The sequence below is a fragment of the Pinus tabuliformis genome, chromosome X (genome assembly GCF_031772625.1).
Source record: "Pinus tabuliformis cultivar Carrire ecotype Pingquan chromosome X, CPIR1, whole genome shotgun sequence".
Lineage (NCBI taxonomy): Eukaryota > Viridiplantae > Streptophyta > Pinopsida > Pinales > Pinaceae > Pinus > Pinus tabuliformis.
Genome location: NC_142308.1, coordinates 1,176,103,999 through 1,176,110,633, shown reverse-complemented (window position 1 = coordinate 1,176,110,633; position 6,635 = coordinate 1,176,103,999).

The window sequence follows — 6,635 nt, the reverse complement described above, 5'->3', positions numbered from 1 at the left end:
TTCTTAGAATAAGAAAGGAATTTATGCCATATGCTTCCAGTTGCTACAATGTAGCCAACATACAATCAGTGTACAATACCTTAAGTGGTTAGATTAGAAGTAAACTTGTCAATATAAATATAAAATTCCTAGTCTAAACAGAGGCGTGCATACAAAATATGCATAACAATCAGCACTCATAATTTCTATCATTCATGTCTAAGAAAGTTCCTTAGTTGAAGACAACCTGACCTTCTGTCTATGTTTGAAGATCGTATAACTCTACAATTTTAAACAGAGCAAACACAAAATTAGTGTAATATATCACTTAAGAGTTAAGATAATCACTTGAATAATATAAAGGGTGGTTGAGAAGAAGAGAAGAAACCTGGATACCTAGATTCTCATGACAACCAACCTCATTTTAACTGCATCCTCAATGTTTTTGGCCAAGGACAGAACTCAGGACAAAATTTTTGAACTATTATTAATAACAGTCTTGGGTGAGAGCATATAGGATTATTATATCCACAAGAATGACGTTGTTAGAATTAACTCATCTTGACATCCATTTTTGTTGGCTTGAGGGGTCCTGGCCCAGGTTTGGAGTTAATTAGCCAAACAAATCCCTACACTACTGGCCCTTTCGGCATCAGCAAGCGGTGCATGGGCTGAAGTCTCACTCGAAGCAGTATGGGGGGATCCTGGAACCAAGTTTCCGCACCTTGGAGATGTCTGAGGGGTCAATTTAATCCAATTATGCCTACCTTCGCGCAGGTTGCTTCGCGCACTGTCCTGACCTGTGAGACCTTCGCGATCTATTAGGATTGCCTTTCACGCAGCCCTAACCAGGGTTTGAGATGCTTTTCCGCTGCTATGGCAACGATCTGCGCTATTTCCCCAAGTTACACCAGGTATCTTACTTATCTTCTTACAACTATTAGTTAACTTCGTGTAAATAAATACCTTATCTCACATTTACTTAATCAACACAATTAGATACGTTCGCGCACCATATAGACAACAGAAATGCAATTTATACCCAATATATTCGGTACAGAAAACAAGAAATAAATACACAGAATTGATGTAAAACTTCTCTTTATTAATGCTTCAACAATTACAGACTTGACCCGCCCTGCGCACTTAACTGCAGGGGTCCGCGCACTCAACTACGGACTACTAGGCCTATGCGCACTTAGCTACAGAGCCTTCTCCTACTTTATGACCAAAAGACTTGACTTAAGCCTTAGATCTTCCACTATCCTTCTATTCCATTGACATTCCTCTAATTCTATTATTATTCACTGATTTACAACTTAGAGCCTCGCTCTATTTATACAATCCCATGATCCGCACACCATGGGTAGATCTCTAAAGCCGACATGACATTACAAAATTGAGGGCGGACAACCCTATGACTCATTTACAACTTTGTGCTCCGCGCCCACAAAATGTGGAGTCTTTACATTAGATTTACAACTTTTAACCAAAAACTGGGCTTTAAGCCCCAAAAATTTCCTTGGGGGATCCCGCTCCCAACATGCCCCCAACACAAACATCGTGACTCACCCTCGAGTCACTCTATCGGTGCGGAGATCTTCGCGCGGAGACCTCCCAAGTCTTCCTGGACTGCTGCAAGATCGGAATGCATAGAGTAGTTGCCTGTTGCACTTGCTAGACGTGCTGTTCAGAGACTATTGTAGTTGAACTGCTACCTTGTACCTGTTTATAGTCTCGCGCCTCCTTTCAGCTGCCTAGAGCACTAAGATTGTGCTTTTATCGGCTAGTCAGATAGCCAGGCCACCCGTGTATGGCTTCAACTGACTACCATTCACTTTTCCTAGGAAAGGTTCTCCATTTAACTTTACCAACTGCACCGCACCTCCATCTGTGACCTCCTTAATAACATACGGTCCCAGCCAATGCATTCTGAATTTTCCTGGGAATTTATCAAACTTACTATCATACAGTAACACCAAATCGTTCACCTTGAAGGTGTGCAACTTAATATGTCAATCGTGCCAGGCCTTTTCGCGCTGCTTTTGTACTTGGTGAAAGCCAGCAAAAAATCATTCTTCCTCGAGTTCCTCCAACTGCACGAGCCTCTCCTCCAAGGCTCCATGGTCCGTCATACCTGTGAGCGTTGCTATGCGCAAACTAGGCATGATGTATGAGGGCGAACAACCCTATGACTCATTTGTGACTTATGTAGGCATGATGTATTTGTTTGCTTGAGGGGGCCTGACCAAGGTTCGGAGTTAATTAGCCAAATAAATCCCTCCACTATTGGCCCTTTCGACATCCACCCGTGGAGCACGGATTAAAGTCTCACCCAAAGCAGTATGGGTGGATGCTGGAACCATGTTTCTACACCTTGGAGATATCTGAGGGGTCAATTTAGTCCAACTGTGCCTACCTCCGCGCAGAGTACTTCGCGCATTGTCCTAACCTACGAGACCTTCGCGATCTATTAGGATCGCCTTTCGCACAACCCTAACCAAGGGTTGAGATGCTTTTGCACTGCTAAGGTAGCGATCTGCACTATTTCCCCAAGTTACACCGCGTATCTTACTTATCTTCTTACAATTGTTAGTTAACTTCACATAAACAAATACCTTATCTCACATCTATTTAATCAACACAATCATATATGTTCGCGCACCATATAGACAACAAAAATGCAAGTTATACCCAATATATTCAGTACAGAAAATAGGAAATAAATACATAGAATTGATGTAAAACTTCTCTTTATCAATGCTTCAATAGTTACAGACTCAACCCACCCTGTGCACTCAGCTGCAGGGGTCTGCGCACTTAGCTGCGGACTACTAGGCCTCTGCGCACTCAGCTGCAGAGCCTTCTCCTACTCTATGACCCAAAGACTCAACTCTACGCTTAGATATTCCACTATCCTTCTATTCCATCATCATTCCTTCTAATTCTATTATTTTTTTCAACTACTTAGAGCCTCGCTCTATTTATACAATCCCATGGTCCGCAGACCATGGGTAGATCTCTAAATCCGACATTACATTACAAAATTGAGGGTGGACAACCCTATGACTCATTTACGACTTCGTGCTCCACGCCCACAAAATTCAGAGTCTTTACATCAGATTTACAACTTTTAACCAAAAAATAGGCTTTAAGCCCTAAAACTTTCCTTGGGGGATCCCGTGCCCAACAGGTCCCCAACACAAACATTGTGACTTGCCCACGAGTCACTTTATCGGTGTAGAGATCTTCGCACGGAGACCTCCCAACTCTGCCTGGACTGCTGCAAGATCGACAGCGCACTGAGTAGCTACCTGTTGCACTTCCTGGACGCACTCTTCAGAGGCTGGTGTCGCTGAACTGCTGCCCTACACCTATTCCTGCGTTCCCTGCATCTGCACGAGCTTGGCTTCAATTGAGGTTGTAATGACGAATGCCTCATCAATCCATGGTTGTACACGCGCCTTCAAGACAACTTCCTTATGTCACGCAACGTCTACCTGCTCCTTGAGCACTTTTGCTTGTTGCATCCGCGCGAGCCTCTATGTAAGGGCCACCGTCTGCGTGGTCCCTTTTATTTCATCATACTGTTGCTGCAGCTCGCGCGCCTCTGTTTCTAAGTGTTGTATGTTCGGGTCCTCCTGCAGAGTGGTGAGGACCTCGAACGACTCTTCAAACAGTCTAGTGCAGTCCTTCACTACACTGCTGATCTTCGCTATTCCTGTTGTAATGGTGTTGGCACGTTTTTCCTTCACCTTAGGTGGAATTGAAGGTTGCACCTTCAATTGCAGCTCAACTATCTGAAGGTTCAACTCCAGTTGAACCTTAGCCATTTCTTCTTTCGCCTCGCACACCCCCACTGCTAGTCTCTGGATGCGCGCCTCCACTGTTTCCTCCGTTGGGATGGCTAACTTAGGGACCATCTGGCAGGATTCCTCAACCACCTACACTAGCTGTCTGTTCTGTGTCACAACCTTGTCACGCTACAGGCTCAATTGTTCTATATTAATTCATTTCTCGCTCATCACCTGGAGCGCGCGACCCTCCCTTGCCTGTAGTTCTGGAGTCACTCCATCTTGCAGAACATAGACCGTTTCCCAAGGGAGGGCAGCCATGTTTATCCCAACTCCCTTCAGCACACTAACCATAGGCTTGTCGGCCTCATTTTCTGTAACTAGTGCGCCCTCTAGCAGCACTATGGTGTTGGTCATGCAGGCGCGCAACATTTCCTCAGCCGCGGTCGTGCCTACTGCAAGGCTGGTCGATAGAGTACCAGCCTGAGGAGTGCGCACCTGCAACTCTTGTATATGTGTCTGGAGGGCCCCCAACACTATCTGGTTTTCCTCCACGAACTGCTGGAGGGCCTCCGCGGTGACGTCCTACACCGTCTCCCCTATGTCATGGAGATCCCCCTCAGTGAGGGTGATCAGGTCGAAAGAAGTCTTGGAGGCTTTCGACTTCTTTCACGACCCCATCTGCTCTCTCAGGCACTGTTGCTTCAGATGTGTGGACGATGTTTGTGGGTCCATGCTACCTTCCTCTGTTTCTGTCTCTTGTTCAGGTGAAGGTGACTTCTGGGCCTCGCGCTCCTTCTCTGTTGCCTTTTGTTGTTCTTCTACTGCCTTCGCAGCGTCGCGCACCTCCTGCGCCTTTGCTGCTGCTGCTTCGTTCCTTCTCTTCTCTGTTAATTGCGCCATCTACAGTTTTGCCTCCTCCTTCTTCCTTTGTGTAGTAGACTTCTCTGATTCCATCACGAAGCTAGTGGGAGTGCACTACTCCGAGGGCCACGATTCAAGCACGACGAATATGACATCGTCCATGGCTAGGTAAGGTAGCTCATTCCATTTCTTCGTGGGGTCCTTGTGCACCCTAATATACACATGATGGAAGTCCGCATTGAACTCCGCGAAGCTCTGCAGACTGTTATAGACAGTGGGTGATAACCGCGGCTTGCAATTAATCCCCATTCTGATGTTCATCTCCATGAACACCCAGAATATTTTGTTGTCTCGATTCCTCTGCGCATCTTTAGTTTCCCACATCGAAGCGTACTTTGCTACCTTAGGAAGATCCTTTGCAATCGTGGGGAACTGGCTATCCTTAGGCAATTCCCAAGCCACCAGCACTATGGATAGCAGAAGCCATGCATAGTGGAAAGTCTTCCCCTGTTCTTGTGCCTCGCGGCAGTTTTCCAGGAACTCCCTGCACAAGTAATCCGCCCAGTTAAACTGGACCCCTTCTGTGCACTGCGTGGCAAGTGCAACCACCGGCGCGGGCACCTCATCCGTGCGGCACTTCCGCATGACTTTCCTGGCCAATATTTGTGTCACGACTTTGACCGCAACATTATTGATACTGGAGATCACATACCCTCTCTTTTTCTTCTCCAGCTTGAACCTTTTCTTCATGGCCTCCGCAATAGCCAAATCATCACTTTTACCCTCAGATATGTTCACTGGATCCTCCCCTTTGCAAGGGAACTGCGTAATTCTATGAATTAGGTGGTCTGTGATGGGGATGGGCTCCTCCAGCCACAAACACACATCATGCACTAGGTAGAGCAGCTGCCTAATGACAAAGATAGTCACTGGGGAATGACAGTAATGCGACACCCAAAGAAGGTTTAACAAGCCTACTTTCTCTACTCCTCGCAACCACTTGTGTGGTTCCAACTCTATGACTCCCACCTTTGTATTTTTCTTTGGCTGCATTGGTTGCGCAACTGCCAAATGTGGAAATTTCTCGTGGTCCGCAAAATCCCAGTCTTCAAATTTTAGAACCAGCACCCGACCCAAGTGTGCTCCATCAAAAATGATATCATTGGGGAGCAGCAGAGTCTGCAGAGAGCTCTTTCTCTCATATAGGTCCTTGGGCACCATTGCTTTCCCCTTCTGTGGAGGAACATACTCGGGCAACCAGGTCAGAGGGTCCGCACCGTGGGTTTCTTCCTCCATTTCGTCATCCTCCTCCTTTTCCACCAGGATTTCCTCAAGGTATTCCTCCTCCTCATCGGCTTCCAAATTGATCGCCTACCCCTTTTCTTCCATGGTAAGTTTAGTTCTCAGCGGGTTTCTAGGGGACATGCTCACCGGAACCATAGGCTGCTTGTCTTTCTTGGGTCTCAGTGTGTGCGGCGACTTAGGGATTTCTGCGACTATCCTAGCACTTTTTGGGGCTTCTCCTACTTTCATGGCCTGCGCGGCCTCTTTAGCAGTCATCTCTCTGATATCCATGGCTTCTTCAGATGCTATCATATTGTTGTTCCACAAATATCTCAACGGCTCAGGTAAGTGCTCAAACAACGCCTTCAACTTTAGAATATCAAACAGATCTGGGTTCATAATTCTCTGGGCACGCAATAGCTCAATTCTCAAATGGCCAAGTGTTGTTTGCTGGACAACCCTTTGCAATTTACAGTGCCTTTTGAATTTGAATTCGACCGTTCCCCCCAAATCCGGTCCATTAATGCTCCCTTGGTGGTAGATTTTCCCAAATCTAGCCCATAAAGTTTGCCTTAAATGCCTACCACCCACTCCATTTGGTCTCAAACCAAGCATCACATCATGAATAGTGACTATAACGGTCACTTTCTAGCCAACCCGCACGGCAGCGCAGCTACCCTTGCGTTGTCGCGGACCCTGTGACACCTCGTTACT